The following is a 14695-nucleotide window of genomic DNA, read 5'->3' as shown; positions in this document are numbered from 1 at the left end:
AACCTCTGTTCCGCAAAAGACAGTATCAAGAGAATTAGAAGACAAACCACAGACTGGGACAATATGTTTGCAAAAGACATCATCTGATGAAGTACTGTTATTCAAAATATACAAAGAACTCTTAAAACTCAATAAGAAAACAAATAACTCAATTGAAAAATGGACAAAAGTCTGAAACGCCCCTCACCATAAACAGAATATAAGCATATGAAGAGATTCTCCCCATCATATTTCAACAGAGTAATATAAATTAGAACAATGAGATATCACTATACCCCGATTTGAATGGCCCAAATCTGGAACACTGACTACACCAAATGTGGAGAGAATGTGGAGTAACAAGGATTCTTGTTGATTGCTGGTGAGAAATGCAAACTGATACAGCCACTTTGGAAAAGTTTGGTAGTGTCTTACAAAATTAAACAAAACGAACTCTCACCGTATGATCCAGGAATCACCCTCCTTGGTATGTAAACCAAAGGAGTTGAAAGCTTATGTCCACACAAAAATCTTCCCAGGGACATTTGTATCAGCTTTGTTCACAATTGCCAAAACTTGGAAGCAGCCAAGAGGTCCCTCAGTAGGTGAATGGACAGATAAACTGTGGTACATCCAGACCATCAAATATTATTCAGCACTAAAAAGAAATGAGCTATCAGGTCATGAAAAGACATGGAGGAAACTTAAACGCATATGAGTAAGTTGAAAGCCTATCTGAAAAGGGTACATACTGTATGACTCCAACTATATGACATTCTGGAAAATGCAAAAAAACTATGGAAACAGTAAAAAGATCAGCTGTTCTCAGGGGTGGGGGATGGGGAAATGAATAGGCAGAGCACAGATTTCTAGGGCAGTGAAAAGACGCTGCATGATGGTATAATGATGGATGTATGTTAATACGTATTTGTCCAAACCCACAGATTATACAACATCAAGAGTGAGCTTTAAGATAACTATGGACTTTGGGTGAGGTGATTATAATGTCAGTGCAGATTCATCTTTGATAAATATCATTTTTGATATCATTTTGTTATTTTGGTATCATTCTGGTGAGTGATATTGCTAATGGAGGAAATGTGTGGGAGCGGTAGGCATATGGGAAATCTCTGTACCTTCCTCTCAATTTTGCTGTAAACCTAAAACTGCTCTAAAAAATTAAGTCTTTAATAAATAGACAATCTGTCTTTTCAGAATAAAGGTGAGAGTTTAGCAATTAGTGAAAAAGCAACTGTTTTTCAAAAGAAACATGTATGGATGACAGAGCATACTCGAAATGGCAATATTTCCATTATTGTGTGATTTCATTACCAAAAGCAATGCAAAAGCATCGTTCTCATGTCTCCACATTTAAAAGCATGAAAATTAAATTGTTTAACTTGTTCTAAAATTTTGTAAATAAAAGGTTTCAGTGGGGCTTTTTTTTGTTAAAAAATACTGAAATATAACACCTTTAGTTAGCTCACAAGAACTGATTGAAATTATGGAAGATAAAAATGTATTACCCAAATTTCAGAAAAAAAGATGTGAACTGATGGATGGGACTGAAAAATAAAAATTATATTATAGTTATAGCCATTGATGCACTTCTATTTGTTTTTGAAGTATCCTATGTTTAATCACTGCAGCAATCAAAAGCAAATCTCAAAATAAACTGAGCTGAGTCACTGTATCAAAAAAATGTTAAGCCAAGTTTTTAAAAAATGAAACACATTTAAAAAAATAATGCAACACATTTCAGAATACTGCAAAAATAGGTTATTTTTATTTGTTCTATTAGTAAATGATATTTTGCATGATTTAAATCCCTATTGTATCGCATCCTTTTTAAATTCGTTTTGTGTTTTATGACGTGTGAAATATTTACATTGTATACTTATTTTTACATATTTATGTTGAATATACATCCTCCAAACATTCTTTTTTTTATTTATTTACTTAAGCAAGAGAGAGGAGGAAGAGAAGGAGAGGGACAGGCAGACTCTACGCTGAGCACAGAGGCGATGCAGGGCTCCATACCACAACCTTGAGATCATGACCTGAGCTGAAATCGAGGGTCGGACACTCAACCGACTGAGGCACCCAGGTGCCCCTCCAAACATTTCTTATAGATATGGCACATAGACAATGGGAAGACCGGATGAAAGTCTACTGAAGTGGTTTAGAGTTGGGAAATAACATGATCACATTTGTGTTTTGAATGCATACACTAGAAATGGTGTAGATAGCCTTGCAAATTTGGAGACAAATGAATTAGGAAACTATCTGACAATCAAGTAGAGATAATTAGTCCTAAATTAAAATAGTAGCTACTGAGAGAGATGAACAGTGGCTAAAGTGACTAGAACTTGGAAGACCAATTGCAGGTGAGGGTCAGAGAAAGAGCTAAATAAGGATGAGTTGACTCCCTAGTCTGGGGCATAAGTGACTTCATTGGTAGTAGTGTTCTCACCAAGACAGGCCCTCCCAGACAAAAAATACCAAGAGAACATCAGGGTTAGGAGAAAAACCTAATATACCTGCTAAATCTAAGATGCTATAGGAGATCAATACTGATGGCAGAAGGCTGGGCTTACAGAGTTGAAAGTTGTCAGCTTGTATGATTACACTTCGTTACTTTATTAATGAAGCTTAAAAATAGATTGTTTTTCTTTATTTTGAGGAGAGGAAAAGTCAGTTATATCATCCTGCTAATTCATACTGAGTTTAAAATTAACTTTTAAATCTTTTTCACATGTGATATTGTTAAGGCACTTCTCATTATGCTGTGTATTTGCCATTAAGTATATGGCCCTAAGAACAGGACTTTCCCCTTGTGCTTATCTCATTTTGCCTCGCTCAAGTCAACACACCAAAAGGTTTATGAAGCTCTCCTTGGATGGTGATGACTATCAAGCACACCAACCACAGGTTCCAGCTTCCTATCATCACTTGCTAATGTCTATTAATTGAAAATTTCATGGCATGTCTTTTTGCCCCTCCTGGCTCTCAGGCACCTATTACTGAATTGATTGGTTTATGGCACCCTATCATCATCAGTAAGCTGCATGCCAACTATTTTATTTTTACCTTTTTTGTTGTTCTTCCTTATACCACATTTCCAAACTCTTTTCTTTTCCTTCTAGTTTCCCCCATCATATTCGATCTGCACTGAAAAAATAAAATAATTGAGTGCTCTACAACTTAACATTGATGAGAATGGCATCTCTCCATTTATTCAGATTCATTCATTCAATGAATATTTCTTCAGTGCTGCCCTGTTCCAAATTCTCCTCTAAAAGCTATGATCATATTAGACAAAAGTCTGTATCTTTTAATATAAGAATTTTAATATTTTTCAAAAGTATTTTCTACATTTTCTTAGGTCAATTTCTAGATAGATACTTCAAGTTTTGTTGCTATAATGCAAGGCATCATATTTCCCATTTTATTTTTAGTTAGTGCAAGTATAGAAGAACTCTGTTGATATTTTTGTTGTTGTTACTGTTGGTCTTCTATACAGCAACCTCACTGAACTCTTTTTATTAGTTTTAAGAGTCTGTTAGTTGTCTTTTCTGTATTTGTTTATGAATCAATTACTGTAAAATTGCTATATATGCTTCTTTTCATTATGCTAATTCTATCATTACATTTTTTGTTTTACTTGGCCGTATTTTATGTTATTTATTTTTTTTAAAGGTTTTATTTATTTGACAGAGAGAGACAGTGAGAGAGGGAACACAAGCAGGCGGAGTGGGAGAGGGAGAAGGAGGCTCCCCGCTGAGCAGGGAGCCCGATGCGGGGCTCGATCCCAGGACCCTGGGATCATGACCTGAGCCGAAGACAGACACTTAACGACTGAGCCACTCAGGCATCCTACTTGGCTGTATTTTAGTGTCTAGTTAGCTAGTGACATTCACACTAAACAAAATATTTGGCACATGTTTGGAGTAGACTGTAACCCAGAATCAAATTTAAATGGTTTGTTGTGAAGCCAGGAAAACTGCTGCAACACCAGACACATAAAAATATATTCATTCAGCTAATACATGTTAACATTCAAGAAATTTAAATATACATTCAAATATAAAATATTTGAGAGCAGAGTTCAAGGTAACAATTACAGAAAAGCTGCCATATTAATAGGAATCAATAAACTAACCAGTTTGTTTATCTCCCTCCCTTTGCCAGAGAGAATATTGAGAGGAGAAATGACAAAAATGTAGAAGGGGAGAAATGTATACACTACACTTAAAATATGTTCTCCAAGATCATATTTCATTTTGTAAGTGATGATATTGTACTCTTTCCCTTCACAAGTTATATTCACTTACCTCCTATGATGAAATTTATTCAACATCTTCAACTACCACTTCCATACTCATTCAAAAATAATAATAATTACATCAAGAAAATAGCAAGCAATAGTACTTATTTTTGTGTTTTTATCCTGAGATGTGTGAACTATTCATTTAAGGATTGTTTTTTTCTGCTGGTATTAAAAAAAAAACAACTCATATTAAGAGGAGAAGAGAGCAATAAACATATAGTGATAAGGGTAGAGCTGGTTAAAAGCACTAAAAGCAGAAGTACTTACAGATCACACTGCTTCAGCTCTTTCTAGAGCAACGAATCTAAACAGGGCTCTGCCTTATGTTGCTTTCTTTCACTTTACAGATGCTAAAAACTTTCATTTCAAGTTTCTATCTCCTAGAAGTGGCGTGAAAAAAAACCTGGTTATTATTCCTAAACCCACTGAAATTGCATTTGTGGCATCAAAATGGATTTTTTTTAAAGCAGGATGTTGGATTGACAGTAAAGCAGCTGCTCTGCAACAAACGAAAGCAAAAATTAATAAGAGACCTTAGCAAAAGAAAGACTATTGGTTTTGCACACCCAGAGCAAATTGGCTGGATTTAGAAGAGCACACTTTGATCTTTTCCAGACTAATTACTGCTCTGTGGTTTGACTGTTTTGTGCATTAGTTGCCCTTCATACAAAACCGAAACTGCTATGGTGCACAGCTGTAATACAAATGAAAATTTGACATTCAGTAAACAAAGCATGGCAAGGGTCATTCTTTCAGCACAATAACTGCATAATACAATTTTAGAATGCCTTTTGTATACCAAAAAATGACACATTTTAAGGCAGTTTTGAACTCAGAGTAGGCAGTCAAGGCTGTTTGTAAGGGACAGAGAGATTGCTCCCAACTCTGATCTACACATACAGATGGAAAACAGTTTATTTCAACATTGTAGAAATGCTAAGGAATTCACATATTTACAGAAATAAATGTGTCCATTTTTAGAAGATGGCTTTTCATTTGTCTATAAGGTTAATTGGGAGCAGATTTCTTAAGTAGCTGTTTACTGAAGCAATAATGGTGTTTATTCACCAATATGATTCTGGATTTGCTTCTGGGAAAGAATTCAGAGTATTTTATATGTAGACTTTATATCAAAATACTTAATGCTATATTTTTCAGAAAATGCAATGAATTAAATATTATAAATTATTATTTTCAACAACCCCAATTGAGGAATTTTTAAATTTTTCATTATTTATAGATCACCATAATTACTAAGGCATCAGTCTCTTCCTGACTAAGAGATATATTTAGCTTATCATCAAGTTATCCTTCTAAATGGCATGACTTTAAACAGTTTGCATTTTTAATGCAGTTCTGATGGTCACTCTAATAAGCTGTACAATAAGTACATAAAAAATGGATCAAGTATACTGAAAGGCTTTTATATTATACTTGATTCAGTCTGTATTTACATCAACTTACCCTTTGAAGCTATACAAACGTTACCCAGTTTTTTTTCAACACACACATTCACACAACTTCAAGATACCTACACTTAAAAGTGAGAGGACTTTCAATAATTCAGCTAGTTAAAGTTGAAATATTTCAAATATAGAGAAATACTTGATTAAAGAAGTGATCTGTCAGAAACATTTCTGGCTAGGCTAGACAAAAAAACACCAACCCTTTTTTTATGCTTTATTTCTCTCAAACTTTTGAAAAGAGGTGATGTAGAGAATATTGATGATATAGTTCATGGAATTAGCCATTCACCAGAAACAGAAAAAAATCTGTATCTGGGATAACCGTAACTGGGAAAGTGTGCCAGAGTGTCAGAGACTGGAGATACCGAGCTCCTCTTTCAACCATTTATGAATACCACACGTTCAATGTTGAGCAAGTTGCCTCTGTCATCATTTAATTGCTATAGGAATTATATAAATTGTATGACCTTCAGTGCCTCCCCTTTTCGCTTTCAAAACTTAACTGGATACATCCTTCGTATACACACAAAGCTGTTTTCTAAATGCCTGTTTCTGTCTGGCTCATTTACCTTTACCTAACAGAACAGCTCTTCTGGGGGGTGGGGGGGGTGGCAGCACGCAGAGTAGTTACCTATTCACAGCAAGAGACTTGAGAGTTCAGTACAATAGATTTTCACAATATATTTAGGAGAGGCCCAGAGCTACAGTGCTAAGCACCATGTGGAAAGGTAGATAAATACATAGAGATAGAACCACAGACCTCAGCCAAGTGGAGTGAAGAGTAACAGAGAATCTATAACACTTTCTACTTCAGCAGCAATCAAACCCAACCTCTGCAAATTAATCAGCCTGCAAAACACCACGGATGGAGAAAAGAGGATATTGATTCCTGGAGAAGTCACCTATATTTTATTTTCCCATTAAAAATAATCACAGAATGCTATTCTAAAATACGAACATTTTCCCCCATTAAGTATAAAAAAGACCAGTTCCTTTTTGCTAATACTTCTGAGATTATCTCAAAATGACTCCATGAAACACTTTTAATTTTCATCTGGGGAGAAAATTGTTAAATAAATCCTTAAAGCATTATTTGCCATGCATGCCATGTTTTTCCTTAAGGGTGTTAGAGTCCTGGGGTTATAGTAATTTACTGATGACTCAGTTTAGTGCACTTTTGTTCCTGTGACCATTAGTAATGTAATGTCCCTTTCCATTTGCTTTTGTCCTTCCTCATGGCTTTAGATTTAGAAACTACCTGCAAAGGAACAAGAAATTTAAAAATACTTATACCCAAATTAAAGATCCCTTCTAATTTACCCCCACTCAAAAATTAAAAATAAATGCTCATTGAGGTACAAATTTTTACCAAAAAAAAAATGTAATTCTGAGAAACAAATTCGGTTTATTTAGCAGGGGAAGCTGTTTTCCATGTTCTCTTAATTATCCTGTAAAATAATACAGAATTCTTTCATGTGCTGCACAATCAATTATAACCTTATGATTGAAAGACTTTTTGAACCCCTGCCCCCACCATCAAATGGTTAATGTTCCAAGTTTGTGCTCTGGGGGTTGTTATAGTCACTAGTTCTGTTTTAAATTAAACACCTAATTAAAAGGAAGCCATTCATAAATAGCAATGTGCTGAAATCGGAATGGAATAACAGTGGCTCCACATATGTCCTGTTTTCCCACAAGGCTCTTAGAACAGTTTTTCCCCAGGAACAAACTGAAATTTGTCAACAAGCTCAACTGTAACCTTTGCTGAGTATGCAAACTGGCCACTCCTATCCCCAGCACGTTTCGGGGTGAGAGAATGGCAGCCATTGTCCTCTGCCTCTAGAAATACCCCTACAGCACAGTGTCCTCACAGGTTATTCTGAGACTATTACTAATACTTCCCTGCTTCCTTCTGGCAAGAACCTAACTCCATACAGACCAAGAGAGAACAAAATTCTCAACCTGTGGGTGAAATGTGAGTACTTTCTGGAAATCTCGTAAAAAAAAAAAAATTACTCCTGTATAACGGGGCCTTTAACTGCTCCCCACACCATTGTTCATCTTCTTAAGGTCGGAGGTTACAGGGTACTTTTTAACATGGGTTTAACACTTGCTGATCACTGAGAAGATGAAAGGCATAAATGGACAAGACTGGATATCAGCCTTCATTCACACCACCACTGTTTTGGTGTCTTGCTTTTCATTTCTGTGCATTCAAATGCTTACCAGCAAGATTTGAAAATTTCAGGATTCGTCCAGCGCCAGAGCAGAAGATAGTGTATTCTGAGTATTCCATCATCTGGTGACGGCTGGTTATACAGCTGACTGCCCTCTGGCCTCAGGAAGTTTTTTCACATTTCTCTTCCCTAAATATAAAGTGGGGATAAAAGATAGCTATGTGGGATAAAGGCTGGCAAGGGTGAATGAATGAAATTGTGTCTTTAAACGATTTGAAGTCAGGTGCAATTTAAGTAAAAAAAAAAAAAGTACCTTTAACATATTGTGATCTTACATCAAAGCAAAGGGAATGTAATCTGCTGCTTTTCCATCTGAACAAATCCAATAGCAATCATGCTTATTAAATATTTGCACGTAGTTCTTTCTGTGATAAAATTTGTACCGTCATCCAGGAACTAATTATCTCAAATGAGAGACTGTATGTGAAAGTACTTTGTAAAGTGTAAAGTATAAAGTACTACACTTGTAATAATAATAGTGATAGGTATTAAGTGCTTACCCTGTACCAGGCAATATGTTCGACAAGGGTTTATTTAAACCTCCCAGCAACCTTTGGAGATAGATGCTAACATTGCCACTTTAGAAGTGACAAACCTGAGAGACACTGAGGCACTTGCCTGTTCCACACTGCAAGAAGGAGAAACCAAGGAAGAAGCCCAGGTCTGTCTGATTTCCAAACCCAAGCACATGACCCACACTAACCTAATTGACGGATTGTTGTGACAGCAGCGATGACCTTTTTCCCATATTAAAATACAGTGCTTTTTCTACTGGGTATTTACCACAAAGATACAAATGTAGGGATCCGAAGGGGCACATGCACCCCAATGTTTATAGCAGCAATGTCCACAATAGCCAAACTATGGAAAGAGTCTAGCTGTCCATCGACAGATGAATGGATAAAGAAGATGTGGTATATATATACAATGGAATACTACTCAGCCATCAAAAAAATGAAATCTTGCCATTTGCAATGATGTGGATGGAACTAGAGGGTATTATGCTAAGCGAAATAAGTCAATCAGAGAAAGACAAGTATCATATGATCTCACTGATAGAGGAATTTGAGAAACAAAACAGAGGATCATAGGGGAAGGGAGGGAAAAAACGAAACAAGACGAAACTAGAAGGGAGACAAACCATAAGAGACTCTTAATCTCAGGAAACAAACTGAGGGTTGCTGGAGTGGAGCGGGGTGGGAGGGACGGGGTGGCTGGGTGATGGACACTGGGGAGGGTATGTGCTATGGTGAGCGCTGTGATTTGTGTAAGACTGATGAATCGCAGACCTGTACCCCTGAAACAAATAACACATTATATGTTAATAAAAAATTTTAAAAAGATATGGTGCTTTTTCATGACTGACAATTATACGTCTGAAAATGCAGATGTTATTATAAATTAGAAAGCTGAAACATGGCATGTTTTGTTCATAAAAGCCTTTTCCAAATGACTCTTCTTATGCAGTATTTACTTTTATAGAAAAGTAAATATTGCACCCTAGAAGAAACTGCTTTTGTTATTTTGTTGCTTAGATGAGTACAGTAAGTGCTATAAACACAAGCTGTCACATCATTACTTGTTAACAATTAGATTCTTAGGGGCACCTGGGTGACTCAGTTGTTAAGCGTCTGCCTTCAGCTCAGGTCATGATCCCAGGGTCCTGGGATCGAGCCCCACATCGGGCTCCCTGCTCCGTGGGAAGCCTGCTTCTCCATCTCCCACTCCCCCTGCTTGTGTTCCCTCTTTCACTGTGTCTCTGTCTTACAAAATAAATAAATAATAAATAAAATCTTACAAAAAAATTAGATTCTTAAATATTTGATATTAACCTCTATGGCACCAGACTATATTGGTGACAGTTAACACTATAATCAAGTGCTATTACGTATTCAAATAAATATATAATTACCAATTCTACATATGAATTTTCTAATCTGGAAATTTCCTGATATGAAAATAACAGAACCATAAACAAAAGTTTTCACTAAATCATTTTAGTTAAGAATTTATAAGAATCCTATTTTTCAAATATCCATCGTATCACTTTTGATTACGGTAGCAATAAACTATTTTTTTTAAAAGATTTTATTTATTTGACAGAGAGAGACACAGCGAGAGAGGGAACACAAGCAGGGGGAGTGGGAGAGGGAGAAGCAGGCCTCCCGCCGAGCAGGGAGCCCGATGTGGGGCTCAATCCCAGGACTCTGGGATCATGACCTGAGCCGAAGGCAAACGCTTAACGACTGAGCCACCCAGGTGCCCAGCAATAAACTATTTCTACTTTACAAAAAAAAATCTGTGTCACAGAAAAGTTGTAAGAGGTGGTGAAACAAAGTAGTTCAATTTCTTCTAAAAGTTAGGTGAATGAAAAACTGGCCCAACCATTTAAGGATACTTCTAACTTTTAAAATGTTTTATAAGAAACAAATCAACTCCAAATGCTCATTAACCACAATTAACATTTCAGAGTATTGCAATTAATTTTGGAACATGGTATATGAAAGAAAAAAGGACTAAGAGTTCACAATACAAACCTTGCTAGAATAATGGACTGTGATAATTGGGGGTTCCATTACAATGCAGAGGAAATCTTTTCTAGTATCAAAATATTTTCTTCATTCTACCATTATAGTACTGCAAAAAGTCTGGGAAAAGATTAGGAGCTATGTTTTGAAGAAACTTGGTGTGAACTTTGCTAACAACAATCCAAATAAGTTTTTAGATTACTCTTTCAAGAAATTGCAGTATTTCATGCAAAACGGTATCCACTTTACCACTAAGGTAATTTTTTACTCACCACGAAATGAAAATCTATATTCTGCTCTCCCTTGCATGTCTCTTTAAAACCTCAAACCAGAGGAATGAGTCACATTTTGGGACCGTTTTCTTTTTTAATCTTCTTCACTCTTCTATTCTGTTTCTAAAGGGACACTTAGTTTTAACTAGATTGCAATTTCATCTGAAAAGAATTGAACAGGCTTTCTAGAATGAGTTAAAGATTACCCACTGAGACTATTTTTGGCAGCTACCTTTAAAGATGCAAGGATCTGTAAAAAATGGTACATCTAGATTTAATACAGATAATACTTGGTTCTTTGAGATAGAAACGGTGTAATTGTGATATTGGCAGGAAAGATATGTAAGATGTGCTTTTCACTTATAACATCTCTTTGGACAAGCACAGTTTTCTTTATAGAATTTTATTACATTGAGAATGCTAAGTACATTAGTGAATTTCTTATACAATGACAGTAGAAACACCTGGTGTCATTTTTAATTCAAACGGTTAAATATACGCCGTATTATTTCATGTTACTTGCAATTAGAGTGTGAAACTCAAGGTGTGTGGTAAAAGTTATTTATTATCCAATCATTTCTATGAAAAATAAAGAGGAAAGGGGTACCTGGGTGGCTCAGTCGTTAAGCGTCTGCCTTCGGCTCAGGTCATGATCCCAGCGTCCTGGGATCGAGCCCTGCATCGGGCTCCTTGCTCTGCAGAGAGCCTGCTTCTCCCTCTCCCACTCCCCCTGCTTGTGTTCCCTCTCTCGCTGTGTCTCTCTCTGTCAAATACATAAAATCTTTAAAAAAAAAAAAGAAAAAGAAAAAGAAAGAGGAAAGTATTAGACTCGTACTTTTGTAAACAGATACCTAAACAAATAGTTGAGGGAAAAGTCAAAGGTGAAAACAAAAACAAAGGTGATAACAAATAAGAAAAAAAAATTTTTTTTTTGGTTTTTTTTATTATATCCATCTGATGGATACTAACGAAAGATATTGCGTTAATTATTTCACAATATATGTAAGTCAAGCCATTAAAAAATCATAAATAAATGTTTCCCTACGTGCCAAGCACTGTGTTATTTTACAAAAATTACTTAATTAATTCCTTATAACACCCACATGAGGTAGGTAGGTATCCATTTTACAAATGAGGAAAAAGAAGCTTAAAGGGTTAAATAAAGGGTTAAATAACTTCTCCAAGGTCACAGACTGAATTCAAGTTTACTCAAATCTTCAGTGTAGTCTAGCAACTGTTCCTCATTGTTCAATAGCTATGAAAAACATAACTTTCTTATTCACACTAAGACTTATGGTAACCAAATACACATTGGCACTACATTTCCAAATGAAGGAACTTAGAAATAGGGATTTCTGGTATATATTAAATATACATTTATCATGTTCTAGGCACTGGACCAGGTGTCTATGATATAACAATGAAAGAGAACATAGTCCTTGCCCTCCAAATGAGCACAGTCTAAAAGAAGACAAACATTTAAAAGGTAATTGCAATCAAGGGAAGTGCCATAAAATAATAACAGCTAATCCTTTTTGAGCACTTGCAGTGTGCCAGTCACTGTTAATAAGCACCTTATATGTTTACTCAAGTAATCTTCACAACAATCTATGAGATAGATACTAAAGAGATAAAGAGGTATATTGTTGGAACACAGAAAAGAAAGCCCTTTCACTCTATCTAGATAGGCCAGACAATTGAGCTGAGTCCTATAGGATATATATGTCCACAAGAAGGAGGGATGTATCAGTCAGTATAATGTAAGATAGACCACAGGACACAAAACCCCCCAAATCTTGTTGATTTGTAAAAAGATTTATAATTGTTCACAAAACCCATCAGGTTAGCTTGGGGGCTCTTCATGTCTTCTCACTCTGGGACCCAGACTGACGGAGCTTCCACCATCTGGAGCATCACCAGCTGCTCTAAGCAGAAGGGGATGTCGTAAATATTGCACTGGCTCTCCAAGTCTCTATCTCTAACAAATGTGTCACCAATGCTCTGTTTTCATTTGCTAAAGCAAGTCACATGGTCACACCTAGCTTTGATGGGGAACGGAAGTGCCATCCTACTATCTACCCAGGGGTAAGAGAATAACCCTAATGCTTACCAAAGGGTGGAGAAGATAAGTAAACCAAAGACAAAGGACATATGCAAAGGAATGGGAGTGAAAGAGTGTTTGGTAATGGTGGTTTTGATGATAAAAGCATAGGGTGTACATAAGGGAAGCATGGGAAGGAGGAAAAGTCAGGTGAGTGCCCATCATGAAGACTCTTAACACCTGTGGCAAGTTTAGACCTCATCTTTTAGGCCATAGGAAGCTACTGTAGGATTTTAAGCAGGAAGAGAAATACTGTCAAAATTTTCATTCAGAAAGGCCATGCTAGCTGAAACAAGAAAAAAAAATTAGAAGAAAATAGAGATAAGGGGACTGTATGAGTTTCCCATCTCTGTGTAACAAGTTACCACAGACTTAGCAGCTTAAAACAACACAATTTATTAGCTCACAGTTTCAATAGAGTAGAAGCTGAGCTTAGCTGAGTCCTCTGCTTCCAGGCCTCACCAAATTGCAATCCAAGTGTCAGCTGAGTCACCAGAGGCTCGATAGGGGAAAGAGCCACTTCCAAGCTCCCTTATGTTGTTGGCAGAATTCGCTTCCCTGCAGCTACAGGACTGAAGGTTTTAGTTTCTTCCTGAAGGCCACCCTCAGCTCCTAAAAAGTCACTCACAGCTCTTTGCCACATGGGCTTCTCCAACATGGCCACTTGCTTTGTTAAGTTTATTTATTCAAAGCCAACAAGGGGGAGAGTGTCTTACCTTAAGGAGGGCCTAGACCCTCCTTTTTAAGGGCTCTTACCTGAATAAGTCAGGCCCACCCAGGATAATCTTGATTATCAGTTGATTTTGCAATTAAGTGATTCAGGACCCCCTTTGTGTGTGAATAAAAACATCATGGGATTGCCAGGAACCCAAACAGCCCAAATACCACCTCAGTGTGCTTGCTTTTTAGAATTCTGTGACATGCACATGCCGCCTGCTGAGGATGTGAAAGGGGACAAGTCAGAGAAGATAATGAACCAATTTCAGGTGTCTTCACATTCTGTCAAAGTGACCATTGGAAAGTGTTTATCACTATTATTTATAACATTGAAAGAAAAAAGATTTTGAAATTTGTGGTTGGTCTAGAACGCTTGGCTAACACTCCATGGATAATAACCAAAAGATAATTGCATAGTAAGACTGCTGTATTTCACTCAAAGGGAAACAATGAAAAAAGATGGTCTCGTGAACTTTTGTGTTCTCCCAAACTAACATTTTACATATAAAAATTAGCTCAAAACATATTCCAAGCATTTTTTATCACAATCATAACCCATTATCAGTTGAACAAATAACAAATGAATATAGCATCTTCTGTGGGAAAAAAACAATCTTATTTAACAATGAACATAACCTCTTATTGCCATATGATACAATAAACCGATTATATATAAATGTACAATTTGGCAAGTTTTAACATATATTTATAGGCATGCACAATTTTTCCTCATTCCTATTTGTATTCTCTATTCCTGTCCCTCACTAGCCCTATCTCCCTCATCTCTAAGCAGCCATGGATCTGCACTGTATCACTTTATTTTTTTTAGATTTTATTTAAATTCAAGTTAGTTAACATATAGTATACAATTTCAAGGGTAATATTTAGTGATTCATCAGTTGCATAAAACACTCACTCCTCACTACATCCAGTGCCCTCCTTAATGCCCATCACCCAATTACCCCATCTCCCCACCCACCTCCCCTCCAGCAGCCCTGTTTGTTCCCTAGAGTTAAGAGTCTCTTATGATTTGCCTCCGTTTTTATCTTATTTTTCCTTCCCTTC

General features: G+C 36.4%; 1 long non-coding RNA gene across 1 annotated transcript; it reads right to left on the bottom strand.

Moving 5' to 3' along the window:
* Positions 1 to 6507: 6507 nt before the first annotated feature.
* On the bottom strand, positions 6508 to 11476 carry LOC118356672. Its single transcript, XR_004819879.1, has 3 exons — positions 11420 to 11476; positions 8002 to 8141; positions 6508 to 7033 (listed from the first exon to the last, which is right to left on the bottom strand). It is a non-coding gene; the product is annotated as an uncharacterized LOC118356672 (long non-coding RNA).
* Positions 11477 to 14695: the final 3219 nt, after the last annotated feature.

Source organism: Zalophus californianus, unplaced genomic scaffold (assembly GCF_009762305.2).
Source record: "Zalophus californianus isolate mZalCal1 unplaced genomic scaffold, mZalCal1.pri.v2 scaffold_23_ctg1_1, whole genome shotgun sequence".
Classification (NCBI taxonomy): domain Eukaryota; kingdom Metazoa; phylum Chordata; class Mammalia; order Carnivora; family Otariidae; genus Zalophus; species Zalophus californianus.
This window is presented reverse-complemented; position numbering and strand designations above follow the sequence as displayed.